This window comes from Schistocerca piceifrons, chromosome 5, assembly GCF_021461385.2.
Source record: "Schistocerca piceifrons isolate TAMUIC-IGC-003096 chromosome 5, iqSchPice1.1, whole genome shotgun sequence".
Classification (NCBI taxonomy): Eukaryota; Metazoa; Arthropoda; class Insecta; order Orthoptera; family Acrididae; genus Schistocerca; species Schistocerca piceifrons.
Window position 1 is genome coordinate 36,169,100 of NC_060142.1, and position 22,104 is coordinate 36,191,203.

Below are 22,104 nucleotides of genomic sequence, written 5' to 3' on the forward strand. Positions count from 1 at the left end.
TGTCCTGAGCGATATGCCAAATTCTGTCCAACTGTCGGGCATTAGACGCTTGATCCAGCAAGCAGTGCCTCAGTTACAATCTACGTGGTATGTAGGTCCCGTTTTTGTGACTGAACAAAAGATCTGTCAGTATCAATACACTTAACATTAATTTTAACCGTACCCAAGTTGCTATCTTCTTCTTCTTCTTCTTCTTCTTCTTCCGAATGGGCCAGCTAAGGACCACGATATTCAACTTTTCAGCCTGAAGAGGGACTTGATGTATGCCCAGTAATCCCACATTCTCCCCTTTGTCCCAAGGGCGGCGGTCTTTTTATGGAGTGATCTGTCCTGAAACCTCTTTTCTTTTAGTATCCTTCTGAGAAGGGCTCGGTTTCTATTGTCACTTTCAGTTACGTTCAGTTACTAGCTGTATTTCTTGATTTGTATCAGCGATGGTGTCACGGTCTTCCTGCTCTTCCAGTAGTTGAGAAGTCGGTTGTTCAGTCTTGTTTGGTCCGTCTTTGTGATATGTCCGTAGAAACCGAGACGTCTCTTCCTGGCCACATCTTTGATTTTATCAGTATGACTGTCTAGCTCCTGGTTTGTTCTGTACTCACCATCTGTTTTGATCGGTCCCAGAATTTTTCTCAGGATCTTCCTCTCCTGAATCTCTAGTTTTATCTGTCAAGCCTTTTCTGTTCAGATTCAAGCAATCTACATCTACATCTACACTTATACTCCGCAAGCCACCCAACGGTGTGTGGCGGAGGGCACTTTACGTGCCACTGTCATTACCTCCCTTTCCTGTTCCAGTCGCGTATGGTTCGCGGGAAGAACGACTGTCTGAAAGCCTCCGTGCGCGCTCTAATCTCTCTAATTTTCCATTCGTGATCTCCTCGGGAGGTATAAGTAGGGGGAAGCAATATATTCGATACCTCATCCAGAAACGCACCCTCTCGAAACCTGGCGAGCAAGCTACACCGCGATGCAGAGCGCCTCTCTTGCAGAGCCTGCCACTTGAGTTTATTAAACATCTCCGTAACGCTATCACGGTTACCAAATAACCCTGTGACGAAACGCGCCGCTCTTCTTTGGATCTTCTCTATCTCCTCCGTCAGACCGATCTGGTACGGATCCCACACTGATGAGCAATACTCAAGTATAGGTCGAACAAGTGTTTTGTAAGCCACCTCCTTTGTTGATGGACTACATTTTCTAGGGACTCTCCCAATGAATCTCAACCTGGTACCCGCCTTACCAACAATTAATTTTATATGATTATTCCACTTCAAATCGTTCCGCACGCATACTCCCAGATATTTTACAGAAGTAACTGCTACCACTGTTTGTTCCGCTATCATGTAATCATACAATAAAGGATCCTTCTTTCTATGTATTCGCAATACATTACATTTGTCTATGTTAAGGGTCAGTTGCCACTCCCTGCACCAAGTGCCTATCCGCTGCAGATCTTCCTGCATTTCGCTACGATTTTCTAATGCTGCAACTTCTCTGTATACTACAGCATCATCCGCGAAAAGCCGCATGGAACTTCCGACACTATCTACTAGGTCATTTATATATATTGTGAAAAGCAATGGTCCCATAACACTCCCCTGTGGCACGCCAGAGGTTACTTTAACGTCTGTAGACGTCTCTCCATTGATAACAACATGCTGTGTTCTGTTGGCTAAAAACTCTTCAATCCTGCCACACAGCTGGTCTGATATTCCGTAGGCTCTTACTTTGTTTATCAGGCGACAGTGCGGAACTGTATCGAACGCCTTCCGGAAGTCAAGAAAAATAACATCTACCTGGGAGCCTGTATCTAATATTTTCTGGGTCTCATGAACAAATAAAGCGAGTTGGGTCTCACACGATCGCTGTTTCCGGAATCGATGTTGATTCCTACATAGTAGATTCTGGGTTTCCAAAAACGACATGATACTCGAGCAAAAAACATGTTCTAAAATTCTACAACAGATCGACGTCAGAGATATAGGTCTATAGTTTTGCGCATCTGCTCGACGACCCTTCTTGAAGACTGGGACTATCTGTGCTCTTTTCCAATCATTTGGAACCCTCCGTTCCTCTAGAGACTTGCGGTACACGGCTGTTAGAAGGGGGGCAAGTTCTTTCGCGTACTCTGTGTAGAATCGAATTGGTATCCCGTCAGCTCCAGTGGACTTTCCTCTATTGAGTGATTCCAGTTGCTTTTCTATTCCTTGGACACTTATTTCGATGTCAGCCATTTTTTCGTTTGTGCGAGGATTTAGAGAAGGAACTGCAGTGCGGTCTTCCTCTGTGAAACAGCTTTGGAAAAAGGTGTTTAATATTTCAGCTTTACGCGTGTCATCCTCTGTTTCAATGCCATCATCATCCCGTAGTGTCTGGATATGCTGTTTCGAGCCACTTACTGATTTAATAGGGCGGATAACTGTTTGGTAGTGTTTTAGTTTGGAATTGCGGGATAGGCATTTATTATTATAGACGTTCTTGGTTAATCGATATGCTAATTGTAACTTACTAATCTGAGTTGTTAGTGCTGTTCCTTCTGATAGATTAGGTTTCAACCATTCTCCTAGATACTTGTATCTGACAACTTTCTCAATTTGACCTTGTTCCACCTGTAGTTCACTGGGAGTATCACTCATGCTGGCGAGGTATTTTGTCTTTTCTAGTGATAATTGAAGTCCTACCTTGGCAGCCTGGAGTTTGAGCATATTGAGCTGCTTTACTGTTGCTTTCGCTGAGCTTGCTGTAAGTGCCAGACCATATACGAAAGCTAAACAGTTTACTACTAGTCCCTTCCGATTGTGTCCCAGGTAAATACCGCTCGGTATATTTTGTACTTCCATTTCATTTCGCCACTCTCGGATCACCTCGTCCAGTGCACAGTTGAAGAGAAGAAAAAATGTGTGTTAAATCTTATGGGACTTGACTGCTAAGGTCATCAGTCCCTAAGCTTACACACTACTTAACTGAATTATCATAGGGACATACACACACACACACCTATGCCCGAGGGAGGACTCGAACCTCCGCTGGGACCAGCCGCACAGTCCATGATTACAGCGCCTTAAACCTGAAGAGGTGTAAGTCCATCTCCCTGTCTAACTGCTGTCTTTATCTCAAGGTTTCTGAAAGTGTTCCCCTGAACTTCACTGCTGATCTATTGTTACTCAGGGTCTTTTGGATAAGGCTGTGGGTTTTCTGGTCCAGGCCCATTTCCTGCAAAATTCTCTTAGGAGTATGTCGATTGAATCGTATTCTTTCTTGAAGTGAACGAAAATAACTACGTGCTGTTTATTCGCTAGTTTAATTTGACTTAATACTGACTTCACGTTAATGATCTGTTTAACACAATAACGTCCTTTTCTAAAACCAATCTGATAATCTCCAAGTTTTGGGGCCAATTGAGATTCGGCTCTGTTCAATAATGCCTTAGATAATATCTTATAGGTGATTGGTATCAATGAGATCCCTCTATAAATGTTGATGACAGTCAAATCATCTTTCTTGTTTTAGGGCTGGTTCAGAGCAGATTTCCAGTCATCTGGTAACTTCTCAGTATCCCAAATCTTCCGTAGGATCTCTGTCAACTTGCTGATTGTCTCTAGCCCGCTTCCACAGTTCTGCAACTATAGAGTCTTCTCCTGGTGCTTTGTTATTCCTCAGGGACTGACTGACATTTTTCACTACTTCTTCTGTTGGAGCATAAGAGTTTGACTGTCTGGAATTGTCTTGACAGATAAATGAGGTTTTACGGGACTCACAGTTCAGGAGATTCTCAAAATATTTGGCCAATATGCAGCAGTTGTCTTTGTCATTATGGGCTGTGTTTCCATCTGATCCTCTGATGTGTAAGCTGGGTGGGTCATAGCTTCTCAGATTTTGCTTGAAAGTTTGGTAAAAGTTTCTAGTGTTATTCTCCTCGAAATCTTCATAAAATTGTGTCAACTGGTCCTGGGTTTACTGACGTTTAACCTGCCTCATGGTTTTGGCAGTTCGCCGGCGCTGTTCTATGAACTTCTCCTTATTTGTTTCGGACTTCTGTGAGCTCAGTCTTAGCCAAGCTGCTTGTCTCTTTGCGATCGCTTGGTCGCAAGTGTCCACCACTAATGTTTCTTCTATTTCTTTAGTTGGGCGACTTCTGTTGCGGCTTTTACTAATTTGTCCCCTAGCTGGTCCCAGTTATTGCATTCATGATCTAGTGTTTGTGTTCTCTCTGTAAGCATATTGCAGGTGTTCGGTTTTTCCAAGTCAAACTTAGTATGTTTGGGAGTTTGGGACTTTCTTGTATTCCTAGGTAGGAATCTGCACTTTATTTTTGAGAGGAAGTGGTCCTAGTCCAGGTTCGCCCCTCTTAATATTCATCTATTCAATTTCCTCGATCACTTTAGTACTTTGTTTCAAGTTCAGTGCGCACAATTAACTTTTATCTCCTATGGCAACTAACTATTTAAAAAGTATAATGTTTTAGAGGTCATGATTTTCAATATTAGAACATTTTACTTGCAACTGTTTACTTTTCTCTGACTGGATCGTTCTTCGAATTGACTCAACAGCTACGCATATGATTTGCATGAACTATTTCAACGTGTTTCCAGTACACAAAGGTTCAAAATAACTGTCGTGCAGTGCGTGGAGAACCATGTTGATCATTCATTTAAGATGAATGACGCCGCAATTGACGGTATATGTTGAGGAAGTTATATTTAGAAAATCTCAACGCACTGTCTCGGCGTGAAAGCCAGATCTTACAGAGGGACAGAGATCTTACAGAGAGCAGAATGACATCCTCTATGCCAACCAGCATCGATTTCGAAACAAGAGTCACATGAAACCCAAGATTTTCTCACATGACATACTGTAAGCGATATCAGGTGAATACAGTATTTCTTGACTTCTGCCACACAGACTTGCAATTCTTTGGGGTATCAAGCGAAATTTGTGAGTGGACTAAAGATTTCTTCGCAGGGAGGAAGCAATATGTTATCCTGGATGGAGAGTCATCGACAGATTTGGAAAGGCATGAGCAGGGAAGTGTGTTGAGACCGTTGTTGTTCATGTTGTTACAGTAACGACCGAGCAGACAATTTCAGTAGCAACCTTAATGTCTTTCAGATGATGCTGTTACCTACAATGAAGTACTCTCTGAAAAGAAAAGCAGCACAATTATTTAGTTAGATTTTGGTAAGATCTGAATATGGTATAGATATTAGCACTTTGCTTTATATGTTCAGAAGTTTACAATTATGGACGAGAAAACGTAGTATCAGATACTTTCCGTCATTGGTAAAGCAGATGGCACACTCCGGTTCATTGGTAGGTTACAAGACAATATAATCAGTCTTCTAACGGAATTATTTACAAAACACTCGTGGGGCCCATCCTACAATATTATTGAAGTATGCGGGACATACAGGGGATGCTGAACGTGTGCCCCACTGGAGAGGTCGTGCAAATGGTGAGAAACTAGAACTGGAAGACCACTGAAGACAGACAAGTTTCGTGAACCAGCTGTCAGTACGAAATTTAGGAATATACTACAACACCCTACGTATCACTCCCGCAGAGTTAGCGAAGCCAAGATTAGATTAGTTACACCACGTACAGAAGCGTTTAAGTAATAAGTCCTCGCGCGTTACATACATGAATGGGGAGAAGTCCTAATAAGTATAGTACAGTGGGAATTGGACAGCCAAACCATTTCGTCAATCATGATTAATTTTAGTTTGTTTGAAACTGTATCACTAATGTAAGCGTGTTGTGCCTATGAGCGGCGTTTCGTGTCATGACGAACTAGCGAAAAATTGCTCCTAGCGAAGTGTAATGAATATTAGAAGATGGTAGATAGTGGTTGTGGTATAGAAAGAGCGAGGGGGAGGGGGGAGTGGGGTGGGGGGTGGGGAGAGAGAGAGAGAGAGAGAGAGAGAGAGAGAGAGAGAGAGAGAGAGAGAGAGAGAGGGGGGGGGGGGGAGGAGAAGGGGGGGGGCAAGGGGGGGGGGGGCTAAGTGGCAGTGGATCTGTCGACAGTGACAGAATAGTACTAGGAAGAGAGTGAAGGAGAGTGCCAGAGGAATCCGAATAAACAGAAGGAAAAAGTGGAAGTGGGTCAGAGCCAGTGATAATGAGACAGTGTCCTTGACAATGGCAGTGAGAAAGAGGGAGATAGTGAGACAGAGAAGAGACAGCAGCAGTGGGAAGGAATGAATGAAACAGTAGCAGTAAGAGCGAGAAAGAGAGAGACAGTATTAGTATGGTAGAACAAATGAGGGGTTGAGACAGGAGACAGTATATATATAATTATGTGGACTGAATGAATGAGTGAGTAAGAATGCGCAAGTAGCAGGTGATAGGCATGAGCCACATGCAGCAATTGGCTAGAGGGGGTGAGCGAGTTACACTTGAGGGAGTTTGAGGAGTGAGAGATGAGCTGTATGTTCAAAAGAACGCGAATATGTTTGCATGCCAGTTTTTTTGCGAAAATTTTTAAAGGTGCTGAGGAAGGTAGAATGAGGCAGCTGATACCCCACTTTTCAATCAGTCTTTTAACAGGAGCGTATTCGCCTTTTTGGACTTCGCTAGGAGCAATTTTTCGCTAGTTCGTCATGACTGACGAAACGCCGCTCATAGGCACAACACGCTTACATTAGTGATACAGTTTCAAACAAACTAAAATTAATCATGATTGACGAAATGGTTTGGCTGTCCAATTCCCACTGTACTATACTTATTAGGACTTCTTCCCATTCATGTATGTATCGCGCGAGGACTTATTACTTAAACGCTTCTGTATGTGGTGTAACTAATCTAATCTTGGCTTCGCTAACTCTGCGGGAGTGATACGTAGGGTGTTGTAGTATATTCCTAAATTTCGTACTGACAGCTGGTTCACGAAACTTGTCTGTCTTCAGTGGTCTTCCAGTTCTAGTTTCTCACCATTTGCACGACCTCTCCAGCGGGGCACACGTTCAGCATCCCCTGTATGTCCCACATACTTCAATAATATTGTAGGATGGGCCCCCACGAGTGTTTTGTAAATAATTCCGTTAGAAGACTGATTATATTGTCTTGTAACCTACCAATGAACCGGAGTGTGCCATCTGCTTTACCAATGACGGAAAGTATCTGATACTACGTTTTCTCGTCCATAATTGTAAACTTCTGAACATATAAAGCAAAGTGCTAATATCTATACCATATTCAGATCTTACCAAAATCTAACTAAATAATTGTGCTGCTTTTCTTTTCAGAGAGTACTTCATTGTAGGTAACAGCATCATCTGAAAGACTCTCTCTCTCTCTCTCTCTCTCTCTCTCTCTCTCTCTCTCTCTCTCTCTCTCTCTCTGTGTCTCCATCGCTCTTTCTATACCACAACCACTATCTACCATCTTCTAATATTCATTACATTTCCATCTCTTTCCCACTGCCACTCTTTCCTCTTCTCTCGACATAAGACAGCACAAATATGGGAACATTTTTAAAGGAGCTGAGGACTGAGGCAGCTAGTACCCTACTTTTCAGTCGGAGTATTTTAAACAGGAGCATATTAGCTTTTTTTGTTCTCTAGAACATTCTTCCGCTGGTTCCCTTCTTTTCGCTGCTACAGCAGGACATGTCTCTCATATGATAAGGACTTTATGGGTTAGTAAAATTTTAATAGTTTTGAAATGGCTCAAAACTACACAATTTTCCACCTCAGACCGAATTTTATGTGCACAAAAATGTTGCATGTGCTTCAGTACTACAACAACATGGGGTTTCCAGAATCTTTCTGATGATAACGGAGACACAGCACAGTGTATTTCTCCGTGCTATGCCACTTTATAACCGACGTTTTCTACTCGCACTGGATTTTACGTGCACAAGTAGGGTAACTTTGAACCTCTCGAACTAGGAAAAGGATAAAGATATTAAGAAAATTTTCAAATTTGTTCGAGATCGTGATTTTAGGAATATATTATCGTAAAAATTTCAGTCATTTGCTGTGTTTAACCGTCTTCAATTCCGGTGCTTAGTTTTGGTACCCAAACCTCATGTTTTTCTGGTTTTCTGAGAAACGGCCCACGAACTAAATAGTGCCTCAACAAGCCCCTAAAGGCGCACTGTAGGCCACAACTAATGCAAGAAGAAACAACCGATTTCCTGCAAATGCCTAAGCTGGAAGAAGTGTGTAATATACAGACTTTGACCCTGTATTGTAGGATAGTTACAGCAAGACGATCATTCCTCTGGGTATGCAAATAGACCTCAGTGCATTGTCTATACAAAACATTGGACCCTGTCTGACTATCACCTATACAACCCGAGATATGAGCCCCGGAAAATCTCCGTTTTTATGGGCGACATTTTGGAACATATTAGGTAGCGCATGCTGTCGCATGCGAACCAATTTTAGTTTATTTAAAACTGTATCATTAATATAGTCGTTTTGTATCTGTGGGCAGCGCCTGATAATGAACACTGATTTGCTAAAGAGCATTTTAAATTACGAAACATAATTGGAGTACATGAGCAGCGTGACTAGTAGCTCAAGATTCCCTTAACATTTACTGGAAAATTTGTCTGCAGTGCACATTTTTAAGTAATCGATAATGTTCCCAGTCTAAAAATATATTACAAAAGGACTTGTTCTGTACATGTGCAAGTCTTTCCCTTCCTACACCCAGTTCCGCGCGCTATACTCGCGGTTCTTTTATTCGCCACAACTTTTCCGCAATCTTGTACTGTTTTTGGCATATAGCATTCTTACTTCTATTAAGTTGGATAGAATTTCGGATTATATAAGGAAAAAATTAATGCTGTTAGAGAAAAGAAAGGAAAAATTTTTACCACGATAGGAAAATAGAAAGTTTTGTTACACGAAGAAAGAAAATTCGGTCGAACAAAGCAGTCTGTACATAAACTACATATCAGCATCTGTGACACACATTCGCACAAACCACCAGCTTATTCTTATCTGCAGTGTGTGGAGAGGTCCAACTCTACACTGATAACAACAGAAGTAACGCTGTGGTTTTGAACAACTGAAGTCTCAGAATGTCGTATTTGTCAGCCTATCGTCATCAAATGTATCTCAAAACATGCGTTCTTCGACGCTCTCCCAAGCAGAATCCGATATGTCTGCGATTCGGCGTCGACAAAATATTTCATTTTGACGTTTCTCAATTTTTTTCTATTATTTCTGTATTGGAACATATTGGTCAACTGACTCACAGCACTGCAGTCAACATTTTATACAAATAAATCCGATGCTTTGATGCAATAAAGTTGAGAAAACGTCAGCAATGCCTCAATCAACGTTGTGTCTTTAGCATGTACTCGATGTTTAGAGAAACATGCAATTAGTGGCTATGAGGTGAGATCTGAAGTCCTTGTTATTCGCTTATCAACTTACTTAAAAATACAATTTTTTGTCGTATAATAATGCTCAGCGTTCTGAGCAAAATGAAAATAGAAATATTGTGTACACCAGGGAGTTCCTTTAAAAGCGAATCGAAAACCTGCTTGTGTATGGCTAAGCTCATTTTTCAGCTGTTAGAGTTCATTGCCATCGTCTTTGAGAGCTCGAAAATGGAATGAAATTGATTTAGGAGTTCACCTGTTAGAAAACTCTATGTTTTACCGCGCATACTCGCTAATTCTTTGCGTTACTTTGCGTAGAAGCTTCTGTGTGGTGTGGTATCTTTAGGCGATATATTGTTAGGCATTGCTAAGCTTTCCAAACATTGTGAGGTTTTGAATCGTCCAAATTCATGGTAATATAGAGAGTAACTGGAAAGCAGTCTGGGCTACCTTCTTCCATGAAGCTACTCTAGGAGATGACTCATCGCTTGTTTTGTGGTTGTGGTCTAGACTCAAGAATTTCCTGCTGACCAAGTACACTTAAAACATCATTAACTGCAATACATAATGTAATAAGCAATAAAATCCATAGACAGGGATACAAATTGGTCCCACCATTTCTTAGTATACACAATATTAAAAGCATTAGATCCTATGTACAGGAAACTGATAACAAACTTTTGTGACACTATCTATACCTGGACTATGATGCACGGTTGAGCATGGAAAGTGGCGATGTTGTCGATTCAGTGTATCAAGCCGTGCAGTGTTGTTGTGAAGGTAGTTGCAGACCCGTCAGTGATGTGACAGTGTCGTGACCGGTCCGTGATTGCAGCGATAGTGATGCCATAGTGATGCCTGTTCCCAGTCATCAGTCTTTTTTTCTGCTTGTGGCAGTGCACTTGAGCGGCCGCGATGATGAAGTTCTCAACGACGACCTCTTGCTGACTGCTGTGGTTTTGGATGAAGAAGAGGAAAGCGTCCCCTGGTCGCCGATAGGGGTAGGTTCTGCAGATATGCAGGGCTAGATGTGAAATAAAATACCACCTGCGGATCAACACAGAAAACAAATTTCAAAGGGCCTTTGGTCAGGGTCTGTTCCCCAGGCTAGCGGCGGCTGAGATAAACCTCTAGGGCTAATAACCGTGGTAGTAAACCAGTGTCTCTAACAGGAGTCACTCCATACATAATGTTGTCAATTATGGAAGAGTGTGATGTCAAGCAAATTACTCCAGGTACAAAATCCAGCGCACGAAATTGAGCAAGGAGACAATCGGAGTCTCAAGACACCGAGAAACTAGAATCTTGAATGAAAACAAGTTTGATTCTGGAGGCTTCAGAATATACAAAAGAAAGGTAGGCAAAACGTCATGAAAAAGACACGTTTATAATAGTCAAAAATATTTTAGACTCCATTACCAATTTAGAATTACAGTCCGAAAGACCCTGCACATCTGCTAACGAAGTGTACACCATCGTAAATGCACATGTTCCCACAAATGAAGACAATAGAAAGGACAAAGAAAACGTGGAACGATTTTGGGACAAACCCGATAATGTGAAAAAATCCCAGAGAAAACACTATGTCCTACTTCTTGGGAACTTCAATGTCCAGATAGGAAAGGAGAAGAAACAAAAAAAAAATGTTGGAAACTACCCAGCACATTACAGGACTAACCAAAATGACATCAGACTGATAGAATTATGCCAAACACACAACAAATGGCTCTAAGCACTATGGACTTAACATCTGAGGTTATCAGTCCCCTAGACTGAGAACTACTTAAACTTAACTAACCTAAGGAGATCACACATATCCACGCCCGAGGCAGGATTCGAACCTGCGGCCGTAGCGGTCGCGCGGTTCCAGACCGCTCGGCCACAACGGCAGGCCCAAACACTCAACAAGCTCCTTAAATCCACAACCTTTAAAAAGCTACCTCAGAAACGCGAGTCTCACCAAACCCACACCTAGATGAATTCCAATTTGATCACGTGGCAATCAGACTAAAGTTCCATAATGAAATACAAAATGTCGAAGCACGCAGGAGCCAACCTAGATTTTGATCATTAACTTTCTAAAATAAAACTCAGAATCATCCCAAAAAGGAAAAACGGGACCAACAAGCCCAAAAGAAGAAAATATGACCCAGGAAAGATCAAACTCCATGGAGTTTCCCTTCGCAGCTGAATACATGCGAAACCGAAACGGAGATCAAATAAAACAAATCCTAGTAAGTAAAGCTCAACGACTAGCTCCCATAACCAAAGCCAAAAAACATGATTGGTGGACAGAAGAATGTAACAGACTTTGAACTAAGAAGAAAAGCAATGCGACAGTGACAATCACAGAAAAATGAACATAACAGACAAAACTTCTCAAGCATAAGAAAATTATTGAGCAAAAATATCAGAAGAAAAAAAAGGCGAAGATGACCAACTCCTCTTTCAGACCAATGAAGTCTTCGTAAAAAACACAAAGAACTTTTACAAGACTTTTAAACAAAAAATAATCAAATATAGTCCACCGACCCTACTGGCAGAATATTTCAGAAACAGTCTCAACTGTGAAGAACCCATAGTGAAAACTGGATTTTAAAACCTCAACAACAACCAACCCTAACCCACTCTCCACCGAGTAACTGCAGGAAGTCATTTCAAATCTCAAAAACAGTAAGGTCTCGGGAGAAAACCAAATCACAACTGAACTTTGAAGAAGTGTCAACAAAAATGCCATAGACTCGTTTCGAAACATCTTTGTAGAAATCTGGACAAATCAAAGAATCCCAGCTGAATGGAAGACTTCTCTCATCTACCCACTCCATAAGAAAGAGTCCAAAACAGACCCCACCAACTGCAGAGGGAACTCACTCTTGGACATAACATACAAGATATTCTCTAAAGTCTTACTGAACAGGGCAGAACCCATGGTAGACCATCAACATGGAGAATACCAAGCAGGTCTTAGGATGCTGCTCAGAACAAATCCTACACCTCAACAACCTCATGGCATACCAAAAATCAAGAGCAAAATCATATATAAGCCCTTTCACTGACTTTTGGGAAGCATACAACTCACAGACCGGGAATCCCTCATCTCTATACTAAAAGAATTCAACCTAGACAAGAAAACCACTAACTTAATCAGAGAAATCCTTACGAAACATACTCCAAAGTCAAATTAATGGGAAAAGTCTCCGACCTTATTAGATAAAAATTGGCGTACAAAAGGAAATGGACTCTACTGCTATTTAACTGCGCCCTGGAAAAAGTAGTCAGTGGAACGCAAAGATCCATAGGAACAAAAAACAACGGCATCAAAGTCAACTGTCTAGCCTTTGCTCATATGGCCCTACCAGCCGAGACCTGGGAAGAAGCCAGAACAGAACCTCGAAATACAAAGACAAGCTGAAAAAATAGGTCTCAAAATCTTCTTTGAAAAGACCAAGATAATGAGAAGCATGAAAAATCCACGAAAACATCTTTAAGTGCAACAACAAATCACTGAAGTCGTCAAAAAATTCAAATACCCTGGAGAATGGATCAGCTGAAAAGCCCTCGAGGAAAAGACAATGGAGTCTGAAAGTAGTAAAGTTGAACTAACGTTCCAACTAAAAAAGAAAAACATTAACAGAGAGTCCCTGTCATGGAATGCAAAAATAAGAAATTACAATACAGTAATCAAGCCGGAAGCCCTGTATGCAGACGAAACATTGACCATCACCTACGATGGACAAGTTGAAAGGTTGGAGATCAAAGAAAGGATATTAAGAAAAATCCTTGGCCCCAGATTCCACAACAACAAACTAATTCACATAAAAAATTCAACCCTTTACCAAACTACCAAAAAACTCTGACACAACGAAGAAAAGAAGAATTGATTTTTATAGACACATCCTCAGAATGAATCCAAATAGACCAATAAAAAAATTGACTACTCCCGCAACAAAGAAACCAACCAAATTTAAGGATACGGAGGATTTTAGAGAACTACAAATCACAGAAAATGTGCTTAAGGATAAAACTGCAAAAAAGATAAACATAGACACGAAAGGAAGGTCCCACGTCAAAATGAAAACCAAACGAACAATCCACATCTCTGAAGAAGAAAGGAAAGTAAGATAAAAAAGAATGAAACAATATTGGGCTAATAGAAAGACACAGAACATTAAAAATTAATTGAAATAACGGAGGCCAAAGTAGGGAGAAACGAAAGAGGAATAAGTTGGGAGTTCACCTGAAAACGCGGAATGTACGCTGAAGAAATACCATCACACCAAGACAAGGGCTCGCCGCTTGTTTGAGGTTAGTTAATTAGTATACAGAAGAATGGAAAAGAAAATCGAAAATGTGTTGATGAAGGTCAGTATGGCTTCACGAAAGGTAGAGAGGTGAGAGAGGCAGCTCTGGCGTTGCGGCTGATAATTGAAGCAAGACTAAAGAAAAATCAAGACACATTCATAGTATTTCGACAAATCTTGGACAAAACCCGGAAAATGCGTTCGACAATGTAAAATGATTCAAGAAGCTGTTCTAAATTCCGAAGAAAGTAGGGGTAAGCTATTGGGGGAGACGGGTAATATGCAACATGTACAAGAGCCAAGACGAAACAATAAGAGTGGAAGACTACGAACGAAGTGCTCGAATTAAAAAGGGTGTAAAACAGGGATGAAGTCTTTCGTCTCTACTGTGCAATCTATACACCGGAGAAGGAATGACGGAAATAAAAGCAAGGTTCAGGAGTGGAATTAAAATTCAAGGTGAATTGATATCAATAATACAATTCGCTGATGACATTGCTATCTTGAGTGAAAGTGAAGAATTACATGATCCGCTGAATGGAATGAACAGTGTAATGAGTGCAATGCATTGAGAATAAATCGAAGAGCGACGAAAGTAATGAGAAGTAGCAGATTGAGAACAGCAAGAAACTTAACCTCAGGACTGATGGTCACGAAGCAGACGAAGTTAGCGAAATCTGCCACCTAGTCAGCAAAATAACCCAGATGAATGAAGCAAACAGGGCATAAAAAGCAGATACGCACTGGCAAAAAGTGCATCCTTGACAGAGAGAATTCTACTACTATGGAACATAGGCCGTAATTAGAGAAAGAAATTTCTGAGAATGTGCGTTTGGAGCACCAGAAATATATCATCATACGATATATAGTTCAAAAGAGATGACATAAAGGTTGAGATGCGTGAAAAATGCCGCATCATGCATGAAGTTTTGGTACGTTTACTCTTTACTACTAAGGCACACCTACAGTCGAGTCAAGTTAAGGAAATCCCTGACAGGTGGTAGTGCTTTTGTCAGCTTTCAACTGCCAAGTGCAAAACGGCTGTAGGCGGAAACAAAAATCGTCTATAGAGCTATGAAGAGGCTTTGCCTCAAAGACGTTTACAAAATTGCGGAGCAGCCGCGCCCTGCATACAGAAACTGTTCGGGATGTTACACTACAAACACAGGTCACTTTTTGTTTTCGTTTCGAATAGAAAATTGGCAAAATGAATAGCCCGCACAATGCCGCTATGTCGGTTAGTATAAAATAATTAACACATACATGAATACTAGTAACCTTTGCAGTTTATCTGTACTTAAATATCTGTAACTAAGATTCATCCACCACCGCTAACCAAGATCATATGTATGTCACATGTTGTTGTTTCTGTCTTCAGTCCTGAGACTGGTTTGATTCAGCTCTCCATGCTACTCTATCCTGTGCAGGCTGCTTGATCTCGCTGTACTTACTGCAACCTACTTCCTTCTAAATCTGCTTAGTGTATTCATCTCTTGGTCTCCCTCTACGATTTTTACCCTCCACGCTGCCTTCCAATGCTAAATTTGTGATCCCCTGATGCCTCAGAACATGTCCTACCAACCGGTCTCTTCTTCTTGTCAAGTTGTGCCACAAATTCCTCTTCTCCCCAATTCTATTCAATACCTCCTCATTAGTTATGTGATCTACCCATCTAATCTTCAGCATTATCCTGTAGCACCACATTTCAAAAGGTTCTATTCTCTTCTTGTCTAAACTATTTATCGTCCACGTTTCACTTCCATACACGGCTACATTCCATACAAATACTTTCAGAAACGACTTCCTGACACTTAAATCTATACTCGATGTTAACAAATTTCTCTACTTCAGAAACGCTTTCCTTGCCATTGCCAATCTACATTTTATATCCTCTCTTCTTCGACCATCATCAGTTATTTTACTCCCTAAATAGCAAAACTCCTTTACTACTTTAAGTGTCTCATTTCCTAATCTAATTCCCTCAGCATCACCAGACATAATTCGAGTACATTCCATTATCCTCGTTTTGCTTTTGTTGATGTTCATCTTATATCCTCCTTTCAAGACGCTGTCCATTCCGTTCAACTGCTCTTCCAAGTCCTTTGCTGTGTCTGACAGAATTACAATGTCATCGGCAAACCTCAAAGTTTTTATTTCTTCTCCATGGATTTTAATATCTACTCCTAACTTTTCTTTTGTTTCCTTTAGTGCTTGCTCAATATACAGATTGAATAGCATCGGGGAGAGGCTACAACACTGCTTCCCTTTCGTGTCCCTCGACTCTTGTAACTGCCATCTGGTTTCTGTACAAATTGTGAACAGCCTTTCGCTCTTTGTATTTTGCCCCTGCCACCTTTAGAATTTAAAAAAGAGAGTGTTCCAGTCAACATTGTCAAAAGCTTTCTCTGAGTCTACAAATGCTAGAAACGTAGGTTTGTCTTTCCTTAATCTATCTTCTAAGAAAAGTTGTACGGTCAGTATTGCCTCACGTGTTCCAACATTTCTACGGAATCCAAACTGATGTTCCCCGAGGTCGGCTTCTACCAGTTTTTGCATTCCTCTGTAAAGAATTCGCGTTAGTATTTTGCAGCTGTGACTTATTAAACAGATAGTTCGGTAATTTTCACATCTGTCAACACCTGCTTTCTTTGGGATTGGAATTATTATATTCTTCTTGAAGTCTGAGGGTATTCGCCTGTCTCATACACCTTGCTCAAGTAAGACAATTCAAGAAATAAAAAGCAGGGCTTGCAGAAAAAAGTTCACTTAAACAAATAATCACGACTTTGACATAAATCTGAAGATGTTATTATGTGTATATTCATTCCCTGAGCTAGACTGATGACGGTTTCCTTCGAACTTTCGTATTTCGATAAAATGAGGAAAATAGGTAGGCCTGTTTTGGATTGGAGAAATACAATACAGGATAGCTGCGCACTAATTCAAAACGTTTCTCGTCATTCATATTTATGATGATAAAATATTGGGCGACAACTCAGTGTGAAGTGTGAAAAATATATCGGCTGCATTAAATGTGGCGATCGCAAAGGCAGGGTGCCGGCGAGGGCATAGCTCCCGCTGTCTAGGTCACGCGTCGGGCGAGTGTCAACAGTGGGCGAGTGTCAACAGTGCTCTTAAAATTCCGACTGTTTAATCACTAGCTGAGTTGATATCTGGCGCTGTGGCTGTTGGGAGGGACTGCAAATAGGAAATTCATTTCGGTCGCTTCCATCATCCACTGCGCCAAGAGTAACTGAGTTTGCGCGATTATCACTTTCAAGCACGTCGACGGAATCGTGTGCCGTACACGGTATTGTCGCGTCGCTGATGTACTTGAATCCACCTAAACAGCTACAGCTGTGTGGTTTGCTACGTACCGAATTAACGAGATCCGATGCCAACTTAATTTCGTACATACTGAATTCACAAGATCCGCTTCTAAGGTATTTTATCCCGGTTCATGCACGATCGTAATAGCCCATCATTTTTCTGTACACTGTTACAAATAGTTTCAGACTGTCTGTCGTCTAAATTAAACTTCTGCACAGAGAAACAACGAAAACGGCTCTCAATAATTGGGGTACTGGCTGGGAGAATCACCGGCAATACTATGTGGTAAATGGTACGTGGAGGAGCGGGGCAATATGACAACAGTGAACAGAACAGACGGTGTGATGAGGTTTGTTCTCTGACTGGAGAGGAATTCTGCCTTATGCAAGACACTTTTGTAGTTTTGTTTCCAGCCAGACACGTTTCAGCACGTGTGTGAATTCCTAAGGGACCAAACTGCTGAGGTTATCGGTCCCTGGACTTACACACTACATAAAACTTATACTGAGAACACACACACACACACACATGCCGGAGGGAGGACTCTAATAACCTCCGGCGGGAGGAGCCGCGTAATCAGTGCCCAGGGTGCATATAACCGTGCAGTCACTCCGCACGGCACACATTTCAGTACTTTTTTGTAGTATCTTCAGTGAGTTTGTGTATTTTCCTTCTGCAAAATTTTTACATGTTAACCTTTAAAGAAACTTTTGGTACAAAGTATTTACATTTGTAAAATGAACGATTATTGTCAAATGTTTTTACATTGGTTTGCATACAGTACAGAGCTGTTTCTCCGTGCATAAAGTTTAATTTAGACGACAGTCAGTCTGAAACTATTTGTGACAGTGTACAGAAAAATGATGGGCTATTACAGTCCTGCATCAACCGAGTTAAAATACGTTACTACCGGATCTTGTGAATTCAGTGTGTGCGGAACTACGTTAGCAGCAGATCTGTGAATTCGGTACGTAGCAAACCACACAGATGAGGCATTCTATGTTGTTTATTTACGATATGTCCAGAGTTTCTACTTTCATAGTACATTTGGAAATAAAATGAATGGATGTATGTATTTGTTTACATATCTCACATGGAGGTATTGGATATTTATGCTAGCAGCTTTAGGTCAACGTCGCCGTCTACAGATTGTCATTTGTGAACAGCAAAACGTTGCTTTACTTTTTCTGTTTATTATGCGTTCCCGACCGAGAATCACTATATATTATGTTGTTTGGCTTGTTAGTTACAGTTTTTTATGATGTGTTTTTATTTTTATGCCGATAACACGCTCATTCCTTTCGTTTTTTGTCGTACACATCCGTTTTATACGATTGCTTGTGAAACACAGAATTTTTGCCGCCATTACCTGTTGTTGTGACTGTATAGTGTCCATTTCTTTCGTGGCATGTTTGTTTGGTGCGTGGCGCGCGGATCTGAAGTAGTGTTTTCCTCAACTGAGCGATTCATGTCAACTATGTACTGTATGCAAACCAATGCAAAAGCATTTGACAATAACTGTTCATTTTACAACTGTAAACATTTTGCACCAGAAGTTTTTTTTAAGGTTAACATTTAACAGTTTTGCAGGAGGAAAACAGCAAGCCCAATGAAGATGGCAGAAAAACTGTTGGGTGAAACATTTACGAAGGTGTCTTGCATGAGGCGGACTTCCTCTCCAGTTTTCTTAATAAGCACGGAAATAAGAAGAACTGCAACATTCACAGGACGATTGGACTGTGACTGGTGGCTGCTACGGCAGCTGTCCTGTCAACAAATAGCTGCCAGCCACTTTGTTATTCTGATCCAGGCATACCAATAGGTAAACACAAACTGTGAGTGAAAGCTCCAATCACTGTCGAAAATATTGTCTGCTTGTTTCAGCTTCATCAGACGCCGTTTCTATTTTAATGGTGAAAGAATAAGTGGATACTCAGTATAACAGTAGTAAATTACGTTGCAATATGTGGTAAAGCTGACAAATGAAGCACGAAACGCAGGACGAGATTTCATATGATGCCCTCAGCTTCTAACAAACAGATATTTTTTTTAACTTCCTTAATGCACGAAAGAACTATTTAAGCCAGAGGCTTGGAATTTTTGTGAATGTTTCAGAAAATTGCGTGGAGCAAGAAGTACTATCAGCATCTAACTTCAATAGAAGTAAAAATATCAACTTACGAATCTAAATAAGATACATAATTTTTATATTAAATTGTAAAGGATTTTGACGCAAATTGAGTATAGATATGTGATTTACGCGTACTCCTAGATAACCTAATTATTGATAACATACGTTCGAAGATTGGTACTGCTACCAGACTTTTCGTTTATTATGTGTCACAAAATAATTTACTGTTAAATAGCTAGGTATGACTAAATTGGTTCAAAATTTCGACACAGAATAACTTTTGCATAACTTTTAATTTTCACACCACTAGTCACGGTTTGTCGTTTAGTGCTGTGTAAACTTTGTCGAACTTCGTTCTGGATCATGTGAATGACAAACAGTATCCACATATGTAACATATTACAGAGAATGGAACCCAATTCCAATTCTGCCGAAGAGAGGACACGCAGATGTCTTAGTAATTGTAATTGGAAATTATGGTGGCAAACATGTAACAAACATCTTCCAGGGTGTTCTCGTGGACTGACTGGTTCGTTGCGCAGGGCTATACTGAACCATCAATTCAGCCCATGAAAGTACCTGAGAAGAATTTAAATCTCAACAACTGATGCTTCATTACATTTTCCTTAATTCGTGTATACACAGATATATTTCCGGCAATGATCGCGTTTATACTGTGAAGAAAAAAAGAAAAAACTTCTTTGGGACTTGCTTCGCTGAATATTTATTACTGCAACCTAGGTTTCCGGTTATTACCCACTATAGAGGATAACTGACAATGACGTTGATCTGCATAATGACACAAACAGTAAATCGTCAAAGAATCATAATAAAATCATCACAGAAATTAATTGCTACTACTAAACATACAAAATAATACATCCAAAACTGTGGAACTGTAACAAGTAACTGTCAAACCGATTTAACAAATCTGGATTGGGTAATGAGTTAGGTTTAGCAGTATGAAGAAGTGACTGAAGTCGTGTCGCTCATTCAGCAGCTGACCAGGCTGGTTTCTGCGGTGCCTGTTGATTCCCAGTATTTTAATCAGGGACACTTTCTGTCCACTTTGTCCAGAGTGCAGTATTTCTACATCTACTACGAAACTACGTCTGGTTTCCAGAAAGTGGAGGCTGTTCAGTGGAGTTTCCAGTTTCTGCAAGTCCAGTGCGCACTGATCTACCTATTTTTTCTATGTAGTATTACCCTGCAACCTTCTACATCTGCATCTATACTCCACAACCCAACTCACAGTGTGTGAGGGAGGGTACTTTGGGTTACCACTGTCACTTCCCCTTTTCCGGTTACCATCGCGAATTGTTCGTGGGAAGAAAGATTGTAGGTTAGCCTGCATGTGAACTCAAATCTCTCTCATTTTATTTCCATTATCTTCTCGCGAGATACACGTACGTGGAAGCAACGTCTTGGTTGGCTGTTTTAGGGACGTGCGTTCTTGAAACTTTAACAGTGAACCACACCATCATACATTTCTGTAATGCCTACGCGCCTGTAATGAAACACGCTGCTCTTCGCTGGATCTTCTCGATTTCCTTTACCAATCCCATCAAGTGCGGATTCCAGACTGACAAGCAATTTCAAGTAGCGAACAATCCACTTACTCTGTGAGTAAACTACATTTCCTGAGCATTTTTCCAATGAATTTCAGCCTAGCATCTGTCTTCGCTGCGGTTAGGTTTATGTGGTTGTTTCATATGTAATCGCTCCATACGCCTACTCCTAGTTATCTTGTGGATGCGACTGCTTGCATTGATCTATCTGATGAGCGCGTGTAACTGACTCAAATTGTGTCCTATCATTCGGAACCTATTATTTTGCCTATTTATTAATAACAATTATCTTCGTTGATGACAATTCTTTGTCGCTTGTCTTTGTAACTATTAAGTACAGCATCTTTATCAGTTACGCTAGACACTGAGTTAAACGCTCGAACCCTAAAACGTATAAAAAAATAATTCTTAAGGAAGTAGCGAAGAATGTGATTTTTTCCGTGTAATAATGTTTGACCAACTACCCACAGAGCAAGAAACCAGATACTACCGAGGGTGCTTTCGTTCTAGAGGTTATGCAAAGGCATTGTATCCGACAAAGTAAGAGAAATTAGGATTGTTGTCATAGAAGCAATTATATTTGTCGAACACATTACGTTTAGCAGTGGTTACAGATGCTCCATTTTTTTTTACTGTCTTCCGTGGCGCTGCATTAACTGTTGAGCGTCCTCCTTACCTTCTTCATCTGACAACAAGTCGCGATTCTCCAGCAAATGACTCGTATCACGCTTCACTCGCACACCAACATTCACACGAGCTTCGCACACTGCTGGGTGAAGAACGGCGACCTCTTCGCGGACGGAAGACACTGCACCAACACGGAACGGTTGTTCAACAGCCAGCGCGATCTTATCGCCTCTGGTCATATTTGACAACTGGTGCGCGCGCGGGAATGTGTGACAAAGGAGCGGCGAAGAGTGTGCGCTGCGCGCACAGAGCGCATGCGCGAACTTTTCTATTCCCTTATCGCTGTCGCGACCTTGGTGCGATTGTTGAACTGCTAGTCTCCTGGCACAAAGCCCAGCAGTCTTGGCGATTTGACCCAGTTACACGCGCCCATCAGATAACGACTGCAGGCTCATTTTTGCGTCGTCACCGCATCCACGTGTCTGTTGCTCTTCGCGCGGCGCGTGATCGCCCGGACGCAGCAACAGCGGGCGTGCGTGGGAGACGGCAGTACTGTGCAAAAATAGTCTCTGCTTCTCATGAAGGTAGACACTGGCCACTCCATCTACAGGGCACGCGGCACAACTCGTAGCGATCCGCCTATTCCCGTACCGGAGAAGCAAGGTGTCAGCTGGCGATGCGCAGCACACATGACGTAATTACGTTACGGTCTGGAGCGGAACGTTAATTGGCACCCCTGGCTCAACCTTCTGCGCTCGTACACTTTTGAAATACTGTCTGTTTCACGCTAGAACCTGTCCAGGGTTGCGCAGC

General features: G+C 41.3%; 1 protein-coding gene across 1 annotated transcript in view; it reads right to left on the bottom strand.

The window, feature by feature from the left end:
• The window catches only part of LOC124797852 (RB1-inducible coiled-coil protein 1), a 338,295-nt gene extending 316,782 nt beyond the window's left edge, over positions 1-21,513 (bottom strand). Inside the window, exon 1 of the mRNA XM_047260916.1 lies at positions 21,341-21,513. The gene's annotated coding sequence lies outside the window, so the exon portion shown is untranslated. The remainder of the gene's footprint in view (positions 1-21,340) is intronic.
• Positions 21,514-22,104: the final 591 nt, after the last annotated feature.